Consider the following 18,089-nt stretch of genomic DNA (forward strand, 5'->3'; position numbering starts at 1 on the left):
TTCTAATCTGATATACATATTATGGCACCTAAAATTAATAACATATGTCCCCTGTGGCCTTCGATATTTATATAATATCCATACTCTGGCCTCAAATCCTAATATAATAGTTTAAAAAATTCATACTGTGACCTCTAAAATATAAGAGTAGTCCCTGTGGTCTTTATTACTGATATGATATTTATGTTAGAGCATGGAAATGTGATAATAGATGTGATCTTTAATATTAATATGATTTCTAGACTATAGAATTGAAAATTGGTATCAGAGCTGCACTGAGGTATTTAATACTAATATGATGATATCCATAGTACATATTTAAAACTAATATAATGTTGCTCTGTGGTCTTAATATTAATATGACATCCCTACTGTGTACTCTAAGACTAGTGTAATAGCTTCCCTGTATCCTTTATTACTAATATAATATCCATTCTATAGCATCTAAAAGAATAGCTGCCCTGTAGCCATTTATATTAATATAATAGCCAAAATATAACATCTCGAACTGATATAATATTTGTCCTATGGCCTTTAATAATAAAACTAATCTAAAACTAATATAATGTATGCCCTGTGCCCTTTAATATTGACATGTTATTTGTATTATGGCATCCAACACTAATATAATGGTTGCCCTGTGGCATTTATAATTGATATAATATCAGTAATATAGATTCTAGCCAAGTGCAGTGGTGTATGCCTCTAATCCCAGCAACTCAGGAGGCTGAGGAAGGAGAATCATGAGTTCAAGCCAGCCAGAGCAACTTAGTGAGGCACTTAGCAACTCAGCAAGACCTCATTTCTAAATAAAGTATAAAAAAGAGCTGGGGATGTTGCTCAGTGGTTAGGTACCCCTGGATTCAATTCAATCCCTGGTACAAATATATATATATATATTTTTTTCCTAAAACTAATGTAATAGATGCTGTATGGCCTTTAATTTTAATACAATACCATATTATTGCACCTAACACTAATATAATAGCTGATCTGTGATGTTAACTAACATGACATCCATATTGATAGCATTGAAAACTGATATATTAATTCCCTGTAGCTTTTAATATTAATATAACATTATTAGTATAACATCTAATACTAATACAATAGCTGCCCTATGGCATTTAATATTACTATAATATCATACTATAGCTTCTAAAACTAAAATAATAGCTGAACTTTGTTTGGCCTTCATTACTGATGTAATATACATGCCATTTTACATTAATTCAGTAACTACCCTATGACCTTCAGTGTTAATTTAATAATAACTATACTATAGTGTCTAACACTAGTATAAAGCTTCCCTTTAACCCAAACATAATATCTATATTATAATGTGTAAAACTAATACTTCTGGCCTTTAATACTAATATGATTCCATACTGTACTATCTAATAATAATATAATAGATGTTCTGTGGTGTTAATACTCAAAATCTATAGTTTTGTATCTTAAAACTAATAACTTCCCTGTGGTCTTTAACAGTAACATAATATCCATAGTGTATTTCTGATACTCATGTAATAGCTATCCTGTGTCCTTGAACATTACTATAATATCCATATTATTGCATCTGAGACAGCTGACTATGGACTTCATTTCTAATATAATAGTCATCTATATCATCTAAAATTAATACAATAGCAGCCCTGTGCCTTTACTAGTAACACTTCTGCATCTAAAACTAATGTAATAGGTGCCCTATGACCTTAAATATTAATGTGATATCCATGCTAGAGCCTCTGAAACTGATATAATAGTTGCCTTGTGGCCTTTAAAATTCATATCAATACTGTAGCTTCTAAAACTGAAAAAAAAATATAATAGCTGCACTCTGGTGACTATAATTAATATATTCCCTATATTATAGATTCTAAAACTAATACAGTTTGTGCCCTGTAGCCTTAAATACTACTATAATATCCATACTGTACAATCTACAACTAATATGATATTGCATTGAGAATTTTAATTTTAATATAATATCCATACTATAGCATCTAAAACAAATATAATAGCTGCCCTATGACATTTAATACTAACATGCTATCCATACAGTAGCAAAAAGAAAACTGATATATTAATGTCCTGTGTCTTTTATATTGATGTAACATCTTTAATATAGCATCTAATACTAATATAATAACTGTCCTGTGGCCTTTAATATTAATATGATGTAGATATTATAGTAACAAAAATTAATATAACTGCCTGTTATTATTAAAACAATATCCCTACTGTGGCGTATAAAACAGGCCTCTCAACTCCCATGTTTTCCTTCACCAATTGTTCTAATTTCCTGTATATTCCTCTACCACCTCCTTTCTCATCTCCCTGTGTATTTTATTAACAATATCTATCCTGAAGGCTCTAACATTAATATAATATCCTTAGTGTAGCCTCCAGAACCAATGTATTTGCTTTAATTTCACTTTTCATGCTAACATGATATCCACATATAGCATCTAAAACTAATACAATAGCTGAACTTTGGCCTTTAAAACTATTATAATATCCATAGCATGATATATTTTTTTTTAATTTATTTTTTAGTTGTAGTTGGACACAATACCTTTATTTTATTTATTTATTTTTATGTGGTGCTGAGGATTGAACCCAGGGCCTCACACGTGCTAGACAAGTGTTCTACCACTGAGCCACAATTCTAGCCCCATAGCATGGGATATCTTAAATAAATAGGTGCCTTTAATACTAATGAGATCTCAAAACTATAGCATCTGAAACTAATATAATACTTGCCCTGGGACAATTAAAACTAATATGATATTTATAATATAGCATTCAAATAAAATAGAATAGCCAGCCAGTGGACCTTAATGTTATTGTGACATCCATAGACAACATCTAAAATTAATATTTTAATAAACTAAAACTGTATTTCTGTATTTTAATATTAAATGCTATGGCATATATATATATATATATATATATATATATATATATATATATATATATATATATTCATTCTATGACCTTTAGTACTATTGTGATATTCACATTGTACCACCTAATATTAATATAATAGCTGCCATGTAGCTTTATATTAATAGGATATCTATCTTATGGCATGTAAAACTAATAAATAACTGCCACTTGGCTATCAATATAATATTATACTACAGTACACAAATTATAGAATTCTAAATTATAGCACTGTAATGCCCTGTCACTTTTATTACTAATATAATGTCCAAAATATAACATCTAAAACTGATGTAATACTTATCCTATGGCCTCTAATGTAACAAAATATTCATAACATAGCATCTAAAATTAGTACTTTAGTTGCCTTGTGACCTTTGATATCAATTTAATAGCCATATAAGAGCATCTAAAATAAACATAGTAACTTCTCTGTGGCCTTTAATATTTCTGTAATATCCATGCTATGGGACCTAAAATAACATAATAGCTGCCCTGTTGCATTTAACATTAATATAATATCCAAGTTATATTGTCAAAAATTAATATGACAACTCCCTGTAGCTTTTTATAGTAAAATGATATTCATACTACAGCATCTTAAGCTAATATAAAAACTGCAATGTGGCCTTGAATGCTAATGTAATATTCATAATATAGTACCTTAACTAATAAAGTGAGACTTTCTAGGGTCTCTAATCATCTTTAATATTAATGTAATGTCCATACATTAGCAAATAAAAATAATAAGAATATTCCCTGTTGCCTTTAACCTAATGTAATATTTATATTATGTATCTTTAAAAAAAATTTTTTTTGGTTGTCAGTGCACCTTTACTTTATCTATTTATATGCAGTGCTGAGAATCAAACCTAATGCCTCACACATGATAGGCAAGCACTATACAACTGAGTTACTACCCCAGCCCCTGCATCTTTTTTTAATTGCAAAAACAATTATTTTATATATCACTGGCCATAAATATTTGTAATTAGTTATTACATAAATGATGCCTAGTGCCATTATTCTGCCCACAATCCACTTGTGCATTTATAAACACAATTTTCCTGATTTATATAAGCACATCTATCAGTGAAGATGTTACAGTGAGGTGCAATGTAACGACCATAATCTGATGCTTTGCAGATAGCAATGTAGAAGAAAATTATTTGTAATCATCTTTCACTTCTATGACTTTATATAAAAATCAATACTTTAGAATTAAACTCTAAGTTTCCAATGGAGATTTTCAAATGTACATGTAGAAATGGTTACAGAGAGCAAGATTTATAAGAAACATGTCCACATGTCCACATCCTATTGTAACTGCTGTACCATTTTTTTTCCAACTTCTTTCCTTTGCCTGCAAGAGGGGCTCAGATAGGATGGAAGTTTTGCTTGACTTATTTAATGTCCTGAACTTTCTGTAGCTCTATTTTTTTTCAATATGTTCATTATAAATTTAGCTTGGCATTTCTGTTTGATCTCTTCAGCTCTCTTCATTGCATTAATAGTTTTATTCCATAGTTCTTGCTGGCATTTGACAGGTTCATTTCTACATTTTTCAAATTCAAATGAATTATCCACTGTAAGCTCTTGACCAGCTGCTTTCCTGAATGCTTTAGTCCACCTGGCCTTGTGAGGATTATGCTTTATTTTAAAGTTCTTAGTACATTGGATTTATAGAATCTGAATACCTTGCAATAAATGAAGGTGAACACGATGCCATGGACAGGGTAGGTGGACCCTGAACAGAAATAACACTTCTTGATATGCATGTTGAGCCTGTGGGACCCCACCAACCAGGCCATGAGCTGGGGAAGAAGTGATGCCATATTATTACATCTTAAAACTAATGTAATATATGCCCTTGGCCTCCAATAGTATTCCAATATTTAAACATGCCATCTAAAACTAATATAAAAGCTGACTTGTGGCCTCTAACACTAATATTATATCCATAGCACTCCATCTGAAACTAATCTAATAGCTGCCCTGTGGCAATGAATACTAATGTGATATCCATACTATAGTATTTAAAACTTAAATAATAGCTTCTCTGTGGCCTTTAACATTAATATCATGTCATAGTATCTAACACTAATATAATAGCAGCCCTGTGACATAAAATACTAAGATGATGTTAATATTATAGCATCCAAAACCAGTATAATACTTGCATGGTGGTCTTTAATACTACTTTAATATCCATACTATAGCAACTAAAGCTAATATAATAGGTGTTCTGTGTATTTAATATTAATATAATATTAATAATGTGGCCTTGAAACATAAATAACAACTGCCTTGTGCCCTTTTATTCTAATATAATATCCTACTACATCTTGTAAAATTAATATAATAGCTGCCATGTAGGCCTTGAATACTAATATGATATTTATACTATACCTTGTAAATGCCCCCTCACTCTGCTTCATTACACTTCAGCTGTTCCTGGGACAGTATCCCACCCCCAGAAGCAACATCTGCCTCAGAGACCACTGTCCCTGTCAAGAACACCCTGTCAAGGACTGAAATCCCTTCTTCTTTGTCTTAGATAAGGTAAAGGTGGTAGAGGAGCTGGGAGTGGGGTTTGGGATTGTTCCCACTTACCAGCATGTGCCCCATAGAAGCCATCTGAATGCTCAGAGCCTGTTTTAATATCATTAACATGATATAAAGATGTCCCAGTACAAGACTGGTGTGACACTCAGGTGCAATATTCACAATGACTGTGGGAAAAGTAGCTTGTTTCAGGTCGAAATCACATTCAGGCAAATCAGGATCTCTCCAACCTGCTCCAGAAGAATGCACTACAAGAATAGAGCAGATGTGGCCAACCAGCCCTGGATGGAGGAATGAGGCCTACCTTCAAATGTCATCCACACTGAAACCATCTTCTTCTCAAGGTCAGCCAGGCTGAAGCCTAGCCCCTTCTCAAGATCAAAATCAGGAAAACAAAATTATGTGGTGAACATTATGGTTAGGGTGGGTATTATGGAAGGAGTTGAGCCTGAGCAAATTTGTGGTCTGGAGTGTGGTCAGATGTTGAGTACAGAGTAGGTAGGGGTTGTTTACAGAATAGATGTTAAACAGAAGCACATGGTTTGTGGGCTTATATTTAGGGTTTCTAGGGTGAGGTAAAAGCTAGGAGATAGGAAGTAGTGTTAGTGTTTTAGAGTTATGAATAGGTAAGAGGGGTCAGAATAAGGGTCAAACCAAGAATTCCTTAGAATTCAGCATCCCTGGGATACTATGTTTCATACTGTGTTAACATTGACCACCACTTCTTATGACCCACTCTGTGAACCTACACCACTTATCAATTCCTGTGTAGCCCTGTATCACATCCCATATGGCTTCTAGTGTGCCCTCCACTGTCTGCTTTTACTGACCCTGTGTAGCTCTTAACCTTCTCCTCTTATATCCTCCTGTGTAACACTCCACCAGCACCTTTCATCTCTACCTGTGTAACACTCCATCACCTCATCTCACAGCTTTCTGTGTAGCCCTCCATCTTCTCCTCTCATCTCAGCATTTAGCCCTCCACCACTTCCTTTTATCCGCTCCTATGTACTCTCTTGTCACCTCCTCTCAAGGGCTCATGTGTAGCCCTTGACCATGTCCTCTCACAGCTTCTTTGTACCACTCCACCATCTCTTCTCATCCCATCCTCTGTAGCCCTCCACCAACACCTCTCAACTCCTATGTTTTCTTTCACTAACTTCCCTCATCTCCTGTATATCCCTCTACCACCTCCTTTCTTAGCCCCTTATGTAACCCTTGACAATAATCTCTTACAGGTTACTGTGTAGCCCTTCACCACTTCCTCTCATGACAAAACTGTCCTTCCCAAGGATGCTCAGCCAGCCTCAACTCAACTGTGTTCCTGGACTTTGACCTATTCTAGAAGTTGTTAAGGATTCTCCATGTCTTCTAATGACTTGTCCATGTAATTGGCTTTTTAGGTATTTCCTTTATATTTAATTCTTTAAATTCTAAAACCCAGATTCTTCAACAAACTTTGATTTCTTCATTTGTGTTCTATTGTATTCAAAAGGCCAACTGCTTACTTCTTCAGGGTTGATTCTTAGTACTTTCCTCAGATAATATCAAGACTACTTTTTTAAGTCTATGCTTTTGTTCAAGTATTCAGAAATGTCACTTACTTACTATATTGTTGTCATCTTTTGCCAACTTAGTGTTCACCTAAGTGTTCTCTCTAGTGTTTCTCTCTCTCTCTCTCTCTCTCTCTCTCTCTCTCTCTCTCTCTCTCTCTCTCTCTCTCTCTCATCTCTTGGCTGTCCCTAAACTTCATTAGTGTTTGATGTTTACCTGGAGAACTGGGGACCACCTCTGTATTCTGCCAATCAGGTGTTCAATTCCTCCTTCACATTGGGCAGTGGAGTTTTTGACCTTAGCTGGTGCTCTCCAGAACTGTCATGGTGGCCATCCTATTTAGGGGGCTTCATCTACAAGTCAGTCTCATGTTAATGTGGGCACTAGGGTTAATTGCTGGTCAGAAGTTACCTTAGTGTGACTGCACTACTAAAAGTATCTTCTGTAGGGCACCCCCTCCTCCACAGAAAATCTTAACTAAGTTTCTCCAGAAATCTTCACCATAATTGATTTTAGGACTATAAGCATGAGTCTCTATCTACAAGAGATTTCAATGTATATCTAAAACATGTAATAGCTGACCTTTGGTCTCTAATACTAATATAGTGTGCACACTATAGCATTTAATACTAATATAATAACTGCTTTTTGGACTTTTACAGTACTATGATATCCATAGCAAAACATCCCAATCTAATATAGTAGCTGTCTTATAGCCTTTCATACTAATGTAACATACATACTGTCTCATCTAATAGATCCCCTGTGGTCTTTAATATTAATATAATATCAATATATAGCATCTTAAACTAATTCATGTACCTTTGCCTCTAATACTTAATGATGTTCATACTATAGCACCTAGTGCTAATATAATAGCTGACCTGTGCTCTTTAATTCAAATGTGGTCTCTGTACTATAGCCTCTAAAATTAATATAATAACTGTACTGTGGCCTTTAATTGTAACAAAAATCCATAATACAAGATCAGAAACTGATATTATAGTGGCACTATGGCCTTACATACTAATGTAATATCCATACTGTGGACTCTAAAACTAATACAATAGCTTCCAGTGGCCTTCAATACTAACCTGATATGCTCTCTGGTACTTAAAATATTATAATAGTTGGTCTTTAATACTAATGATATCCATAGTACAACATTTGAAACTAATAAAATAGGTAAACTGTGATCATTAATAATAACATAATATCCATAATTTAGCATCTAAAACTAATATAATAAGTGCCCTGTGTCCTTTTAAATTTTTTTTAGTTGTAGGTGGACATAATACCTTTATTTTACTTATTTACATATTTATTTATTTTTATGTGGTGCTGAGGATCAAACCCAAGGCCTCACATGTGCTAAGTGCTCTACTGCTGAGCCACAACCCCAGCCCATATTGTTTGTTTTTATGTGGTGCTGAGGATCAAACCAAATGCCTCACACATGCTAGGCAAGCACTCTACACCAAGCAACAACCCCAGCCTACCCTGTGGCCTTTAAAAAATATTTTTAAAGTTATATCTACCACGCGACCTGCGCAATGGTTTCATTAATGAGGTTCTAGGCATAAAGTTAGTTAGAAGAGATCGAAATAAAACACACAGACCAGTTACCTTATTTATATTGCTAGGTTCGAGATGGCTCACCTCTCTGGTTCCCACCTCTAGCCACCCAGCAGGGCAGCAAGGATTACTCAGGGCTAGCAGGAGAGAGAGAGAGAGCGAACATGCCTGGGAGTAGCCCTTTATTGGGGAACGAGAGATTCAGGGGAGAATTCCATCCAATGAATGTTGAGGGGGGCTGCACTCCAAGGTCAGGGTCAGTGATTGTGTCCCCGGGGTCAGTGGTCAGGCACACCCCCACACGGATGGGCTCTCTCATCAAGAAAGGGTCGGGAAAGCTTCGACAGAGCCAAAGCGCCTCAGGCCCTTAACGGGAGTCACCCAATCACGTGTCAGAATGGCTTCCCACATATCCCCCCTTTCTTTTCTTAACAATGAGGTGGTGGTTCACTCTCTGGAGTTCCTGGATTCTTGATTGGAAGAATCGCCATCCTATAGTTACAATACAAAAGAGAATTAACAGCAAAGAGAATAATCCAATAATGTACCAAGTGGAGTGCTTAAGAATATTTCCAGGGTTGAATCCATTTAACTCCTTCAATATTTGGTTAGCCAAAGAAGAAGGATCTGAAAAATCAGCTCTATTATTTTGAATGTCTTGGATATGGTGATGAAGTTCCAGAATATCCAAGCTATTATTACTATTTTGCCAAATACCTAATAAATGGTTTTTAACCTTCTCCCAATCCCAGAGAGAAGCATTGTACTTGGCAGCTGTAACACATACATATTTATAATTAGCATGGCATTTAAGCCTTTCTTTAAATTTTAAGGCTGAGAGTTCATTACCTATGTCTATAACAGTCGCCTCTAAGGCGTTTAATTTAGTTTCAATCCTCTCATCAATATTTACTTGATTACGCAGAGCCTTGGAAGTATTTTGAGCTAAATTATTAAGAAATTTTGCATGCTGAATATTTTGAGACAACGTCAGAGACGCAGAGACAGTTGAGGCAATGAATGAGACCAGCGCTAAAATACCAACAATTATGACTCCAATAGCACATTTAGGTCTTTTGGGCATGAATTTGCTGCAAGACGTGTAAACCAGCATCAGCATACCATGGCTCTGAAATATTAGCAGGTAATAAAACGAAAGAGGGCTGATGAAGTATCAGCACTCCTTTTCCTCCATTATACCTAGTAATACAATTGGTTAGGTTGCACTTATTACAAGTAACAAAATATTTATCATCTATCCATTTAACTTTTACATTTCCAATAATTAAAACATAAGGAGATTGGACACAGGCTCTTAAGCCATAGCAAGATCCCTCTTTACAGTTCTTACTGACAAATTTTGGTAAATGTTTATCTGTAAAATGTAAATACTCTGAGGCAGCAATTAAAAGCCAAATATCTCTTTGAACACCTCCTTCACAATAAGTCAAAATATTACTAACAAATCCTGCAGGTGTCATAGCAGAATTTCTTCATAATTGTCTCTTATCAATTTTTGGAGACCAGTCTAAAATATACCCACTATCTTTAGACACCTTATGTTGTACAGGAAAGGTATTTACACTATCCATCCATTTAGGAAAGGTGTCAATTTCAATTATAGAACTATTTGGACAGTGGGGTATCTGTGGAGGTTTTACAGAAATGACTGGCTTGTTATGGGAAAGTCCCATCTTAATTACTGATCTAATATTAGGTTAAGTCCCCATAAATAGAATTATTTGTCAGTCTAGGTTTACCAATCACTGTCTTTTCTTCGAATGATACTTTCAGACAGCCAGCATGTTTATCATGTGACCAACACAAAGGTAATTGGGCACTGTAGCCTGAGTAATTAAATCTAGTCACATGATTGGGAGTAATATGAGTATCTGTAAATCCTCCCATCATGAATGAGTCATTAGTAAATACTGGAATAGATTCTCCAGTCCACACAGCTGGGTGTACCAGGGGTGGATCTGGGAAATATGTCCAATAAGTGTATACTTGATTCCCTTTTACCTGACAGCCCAGTAGGGCAATTACTGTTGTTACCATCATCACTGGGGTCCTGTTCTTTCCTAGGCGTCGAAGTATTCGGGAAGCCTGAGTTGTTAGCTTCTTCACATCTTTCCACGAAATCAGCTTTTCAGCTGGTTCAATCTGGTCTTTCTTCATCTTTTTCCGATATCTCCTCCTTCTGGGTAGTGGCTCCTCCGGGTCGATCCTCAGTCGCTTGAATCTGGGTTCTATCTCTTCCATGTCTGATAGCACGTTCAGGCACCCAAATAGGACGGAAAGCACCTTCTGGGAAGGTACAAGCATGACCTCGGCCCCATGTTATTACCGGGTCCGGACCCTTCCACTGACCAGTTTGTAAATCTTTCCACTGAACTCTGCCTAAGGGGCCTGTTACTGAGGGAGATATTTGCCTCTCAGCAGCAGTGTGACCTTCTATGTCACAGTTTAAAAAATTTAAAACAAACAAGGCATGATTAACGCTATTTTGGGGAGTCACAATCCTATTCCCCCCTTTTAATTTTTGTAATTGAAGCTTAATAGATAAATGAGCTCATTCCACAATGGCTTGACCTTGGGGGTTATAAGGAATTCCTGTTTTATGATTAATTTTAAACTCTTGGCAAAATTGTTGAAAAGAAGAGCTTACATAAGCTGGAGCATTATCTGTTTTGATCTGCATAGGACACCCTAAAACGGAAAAAGCTGCTAAGCAATGAGAAATTACATGTTGAGTATTTTCCTTAGTACGTGCTGTGGCAAAAATAAATCTAGAATAAGTGTCCACTATGACATGCACATAACGTTGCTTACCAAATTGAGGAATATGAGTTACATCCATTTGCCATATTTGATTTGGTTTTAATCCACGGGGATTTACCCCTGATGGCAGAGATGGAGTGTGAATAACACACTTAGGGCATTGGCTTACAATCTGACAAGCTTGTTCTATGGTAATATTAAATTTTTTATGTAAGCTAGAAGTATTTTGATGATGTAAGGAATGGGACGCTAGGGCACAGTCATACAAAGACATCTGTTGACAAAAAGCTACTAACTTATCAATCTTGTCATTACCTGAAACAAGAGGTCCAGGAAGATTAGTATGGACACGTATGTGTCCTATGAAACATGGGTACTTTCGCATTAGTACTGTCTTTTGTAAATTATGAAATAATTCAAATAACTCCTGTGATGAAGTAAACCCAATAACTGAGGTTTCAATATTTTTGGTAACTCCGACTGCATATAAGAATAGATATTTATAGGCTCATTTGAAAAGTAATCTAAGGCACAAATCAGAGCTTGAAGCTCTGCTCTTTGGGCAGAAGTATAAGAAGTTTGTATTACCTCTGTGTGAACACGGCTGAAGAAACCTGCCTTACCAGAGTTTGAAGCATCTGTGAACACCGATAAAGCTTTCTCTATTGGATAAGCTCGTACAATCTTTGGAAAGATAAGTGACGTTAATGATGCAAATTGTACAACCTTATCACGAGGATAATGGCTATCTATCTGCCCAGGAAAATCTGCAAAAGCTATCTGCTATGAGCTAGAAGTTTGAAAAAGCCAAATAGTCTGTTGAACAGAAAATGGAATAATTATGATATCAGGCTCAGATCCAATTAATTGTAAAATCCTAGCTCTACCTTTAATTACTAATTGAGCTATAGAATCATGAAAAGGAATTAATGTTTTTTGAGGGGAGTGGGATAAATAAATCCACTCAATAACTCCTAATCTTTGCCATATGGCTCCTGTTGGGGTATGCTCAGTTGGAAATATTAATAAATACATTATTTCTTTAGGATCTATTCTAGTAAGCTGTGCATTTTTAATTGCAATTTCAACTTTTCTTAAGGCTGTTTTAGCTTCCAAAGTTAGCTGACGTGGAGAGGTTGGAGAAGGATTTCCTTGTAATATCTGAAATAAAGGACTTAACTCAGAAGTAGTTAGTTTTAAGGATGGCCTCAGCCAGTTAATATCTCCTAATAGTTTTTGAAAGTCATTAAGGGTACGTAACTCCTTAACTCTTATCTGAAGATTTTGAGGACGGACTGTACGTCCTTGAATTATCTGACCTAGATATTGAAAAGGAGACACTTTTTGAATTTTTTGAGGAGCTATACATAAACCCATTGCTGTAAGCAAAGTCTCTAACTGAGTAAAAATTTCTGAAAGTACCTCTGGATTAGCATGAGCCAATAATATATCATCCATAAAATGAATAATATATGCATCAGGAAAGCTATTTCTTATGGGATCTATTGCCTGATCAACGTATTTTTGACACAGTGTAGGACTATTACGCATTCCCTGGGGAAGTACCTTCCAGCAATATCTTTTAACAGGTTCCTTAAAATTAATTGCTGGGACAGTGAAAGCAAATCTTTCACAATCTTCAGGATGTAACCTTATAGAGAAAAAGCAGTCTTTTAAATCTATTACCATCAAGCTATAATCTAAAGGAATGGCTGTGGGGAAGGGAAGTCCTGGCTGTAATGATCCCATAGGGTGAATTGCATGATTTATTGCCCTTAAATCCTGTAGTAATCTCCAAATTCCTGACTTTTTCTTAATAACAAAAATAGGTGTGTTCCAAGGACTAAGCGTTGGTTCAATATGACCAGCCTGAAGTTGTTCCTCAACTAATCTATGAATTATTTTAAGCTTTTCCCCTGAGATGGGCCACTGAGAAATCCATATAGGCTCCTCTGTGAGCCACGTGATTTTTTCAGCTGTCTTAGGGATCGGGGAAGTACTCAGGGCCCCTAGTAAAAATTTTGTTTTGGAGCATTTACTAATCTTTGACGTGGAGACTGGCTTGTAAACAGATACTCTTCCTGAAGGGTCTCCTTATCATCTCCAGGAAAATACCTCTGATTAACTTCCTCAACTGACCTTATAGAATTTGCGGTAACTAATAACAATCCCATATTGGTTAAAATATCTCTTCCCCATAGGTTAGCTGGTAAAGACTCTAACACATAAGGCTTAAATACTCCACTGTTCCCATCAGAATCTTCCCAACAGAGATAGTTGGCACTTTGAGCAGGCTGTGAAACCTGTCCTATTCCCTCTAGGTTATCTGGTGCTACATGCAATGGCCAGTTCCTAGGCCAAAACCTACTGGACAATACCGAGATATTAGCCCTTGTGTCTATTATTCCTAGGAAATTTTTATTATTAATTTTAAGTTTTAATAAAGGGCGTTTTTGCCATACTAACTGGGACCAGTATACTCTGTCCGGCGGTTTAGAAACTGAATCTACCGGCAGGTGCCTTTCTGAGACACAAGGCAATAATATTAATTGAGCAAAAGTATCCTTTGGGGTGAGCCTTAGGGCATAATTGGATTTTACAGTAACATATAACTGTCCTTTAAATTCTGAATCTATCACACCAGGTATTACCTCAATGGCTCCCTTTAAACTATCACGCCCCAAAATCAAACCTACAGTATTATCAGGAAGTGGCCCGAAAGTCCCAGTAGGGATTTGTTCTGGCCCCGTTTCAGGATTTAATTCAACTGTCTTTGAAGGTCCTAAGAAAACTGTCTGCAATCTCTGTCCCGGTAAATATCGCGGACAGTTCTGGTCGGCGCCAGTGATGTCACACTGTGCAACCTCCCCTGGAATTCCCCATATTGTTGCTCGGCTCCCGCTAGGAGGGAATGATGGCGGTGAGAAGGTGGGCTGATCCGTGCCATCTGAATCCTCTGCATGGGGATGCAATTTTAAGTTCACATTTCTAACCTTTGGCTTGGCCCCTAGTGCCTTTGTTTTTAAATGGCTTAAGGGAAAGGGAATTAACTTAGCCTCAGGCTGATTTTCCATTTGAATAGACTTAACAGCTCTTTGAATGCCTTTTAAAAGGTCTTCAGGGGGCCTCGAACTCTGGCCCATATATTCAAAAAGACAAACTTCTATGGCCATCCAAGTTTCCTGTATATTTTCTATGCCTCCAGGTAGTTCATTAGAAAGACAGACTCTGTGTAACTTCCTTACTAATTTCTCCCAAGTAAGCAAATTTGGAGATTCCTGTTCACAAAACCAAGGACAATATTCACCTACAATCTTTAAAAATTGTAATAACTGAGTTTTCTTTATCTGTTTTCCTTTCTGATTAATTATACTGTCTAAAATAGTCAGATACATTTCCTTATCTGTAGAAGTTGAATTTCCCATTTTAAGTAATTTAACGTCTCTTTCCTTCAATATCTCCAGGTAGTTTTGTGACCCAATTTTCACCTCTTCCTTTATCTTTATTTTTATTCCTTATCTTCCTTTATCTTTATTTTTTTCCTTATCTTTATAGTGCGCTCCCACTCAATCTAACTAATCTAGAATGTCCCTTCCTGGTCGCCAATTCTACCACGCGACCTGCGCAATGTTTTCATTAATGAGGTTCTAGGCATAAAGTTAGTTAGAAGAGATCGAAATAAAACACACAGACCAGTTACCTTATTTATATTGCTAGGTCTGAGATGGCTCACCTCTCTGGTTCCCACCTCTAGCCACCTAGCAGGGCAGCGAGGATTACTCAGGGCTAGCAGAAGAGAGAGAGAGCGAACACGCCTGGGAGTAGCCTTTTATTGGGGAACAAGAGATTCAGGGGAGAATTCCATCCAATGAAGGTTGAGGGGGGGCTGCACTCCAAGGTCAGGGTCAGTGATTGGGTCCCCGGGGTCAGTGGTCAGGCACACCCCCACACGGATGGGCTCTCTCATCAGGAAAGGGTCAGGAAAGCTTTGACAGAGCCAAAGCGCCTCAGGCCCTTAAGGGGAGTCACCCAATCACGTGTCAGAATGGCTTCCCACAGTTATAGATGGACACAATACCTGTATTTAATTATTTATTTTAATGTGGTACTGAGGATCAAATCCATTGCCTTATTCATGCCAGGCAAGTGCTCTATCACTGAGTCACAATCTCAGCCCCTGCCCCATGGCCTTTAATATTAATATGATATAAAAATTATCGTCTCTGAAATTAATATAAAAGTTGTCCTGTGGCCTTCCAATACACATATTATATCTATCCTATGGCTTCCCTCTGTCTTTTTATATTAATATAATAACCTTGTGATAGCATGAAATCTAATATAATAGCTTCCCTATAGATTTCACTATTAGTATGTCATCCATATATGACCTCTAAATCTAATATGATAGCTGTCCTGTGGCCTTTGTTACTGATATGATTTCCATATTTATGGCATGGAAAACTGATAAAATAGCTGCTCTATGACATTTACTATTAATATGATTTTCATATTATAGCATTAGAGGCTATTAATACTAATATGATATCTAAACTGTAGTATCTAAAATGAATATAGTAGCTGGGTTGTGGCCTTTAAATCTAATGTGATATCCATATTATGGCATCTAAAACTAATACAATAGCTCTCCTTAGCTTTTAATACTAATATGATATCTATGTTATGGCCTCTAAAACCAATATAATACACATGACCTTTAATATGAATGTGATACCTTTTCTACAGGCTGTGAAACCAATATAATAACTCTATGGTGGATTTTAATATTTAATATACATGATATAGAATCTAAAAGGGATAAACAGATGCTCTGTGGCCTTTAATATTAGCATGATATTTATATTATACTACATTAATCTAGTAAAATATCTGCTTTGAAGCCATTAAACTAATGATATTCATGCTATACTATTGAAATTAATATATCAATTGCCATGTTGACTTTAATACTAACATGTTATGCATACTTAAACATCTAAAAGTGACATAATTGTTGACCTGGGCATTTAATACTAATATGATATCCATGCTAGAACATCTAAAACTGATATAATGGCTTCCCCGAGATCTTTAAAACTAATAAAATATCCATCCTAATATAAGAGCTGCCCTGTGGCCTTTAATAATATAATATATAATACTAATATGATATTCATATTATGTCATCTTAAACTGATAAAATATCTGCCCTGTGACCTTTAATATTAATATAGTATCATACTGTAGCATCTGAATTAATGTAATGGCTGTACTGTGGTTTCAATACTAAATAATATACATACTGCAGCACCTAAAACAAATAGTTGCCATGATGCCTTTAATATTGATATGATATTATATTGGTATAACATCTAAAACTGCTTAGTGTAGCATCTAAAACTGATATAATAGCTGCCCTGTAGCCTTGAATACAAATAAGATATGCATGCTCTATTATCTAAAATGGATATAATATCTCCCCTGTGGTCTTAATACTAATATAATAGCTGATCTGAAGCAATTGGTACTAGTGTGATTACCTGTTTGGCATCTAAAACTGATAAGATAGCTGTCCTATGGCTATTAATATTAATAAATTCTCCATAATGTAGCATCTAAACCTGATATAGTAGCTGCCAATACTATTATGATATTCAGAATACTATCTAAAACTAATATAGTATCTAATACTAATGTAACAACTAAACTTTTGCCTTTAATAGTAATGTAGTATATTTACTGTAGCATTTTACACTACTGTAAAAACTTCCCTTGTGGTATTTAGTATTAATATATGCATACTGTGGCTGCAGAATAGGTTAGTATAGCTCTCATATAGCCTTTCATATTAGTATAATATCCATACTACAGAATCTACATTAATATAATAGCTGCTCTGTGGCTTTGATATTGAAGTAATATCTATACTATAGTAAGTACAACTAATATAATAACTGTACTGAGGGTTTAATTCTATTACTAATATAATAACTTCCCAGTAACCTCTAATGTTAATAATATATCCAAACTATAGCATCCAAAATTAATATAATAGCTGCCCTGTAGTCTTTTATACTAAATTAATAACCATTCTATAGCATCTCAAGCTAATATAATATCTACTCTGTGGCTTAATGTAGTAGCCATATGATTGCATCTAAAACTGATATTATAGCTTCCCTGTATCCTTTAATACCAATACGACATCCTTAGTATAGCATCTTAAATTGATATAATAGCTACTCTGTGGCCTTTAATATAATATCCATATAATATGATATCTATAATATAGCATTTAAAATGGATATAATATCATCCCTATGGCCTTTAGCCTTAAATTTAATAAAATCTCTATACTATGTCATCTAAAGTAATATAATAGCTGCCCTGTGGACATTTATACTATTATGATATCCATACTATAGCATCTAAAGTTAACATAATTTAACAAAATGCCTGTAGTTCTGGGATTTAATAAAGTAATATGATATCCAAACTACAGTATCTAAAATGAGTATAATAGCTTAATACTAATAGGATTTACATAGTATAGCATATAGAACTAATAAAATAACTAAAGTTTTGGCTTTAATATATTTTTTGGTAATAGGAATTGAAACTAGGGGCATTTAACCCCATCCCCAGCCCTTTTTAATTTTTTTTAA

General features: G+C 35.4%; 1 pseudogene across 1 annotated transcript; it reads right to left on the reverse strand.

The window, feature by feature from the left end:
- Nucleotides 1–4,266: 4,266 nt before the first annotated feature.
- Nucleotides 4,267–4,727, reverse strand: LOC308647667 (putative ribosome biogenesis protein RLP24; annotated as a pseudogene). Its single transcript has one exon. The product of its transcript is annotated as a putative ribosome biogenesis protein RLP24 (transcript).
- Nucleotides 4,728–18,089: the final 13,362 nt, after the last annotated feature.

Source organism: Spermophilus citellus, assembly GCF_964194105.1.
Source record: "Spermophilus citellus genome assembly, chromosome: 4".
Taxonomy (NCBI): domain Eukaryota; kingdom Metazoa; phylum Chordata; class Mammalia; order Rodentia; family Sciuridae; genus Spermophilus; species Spermophilus citellus.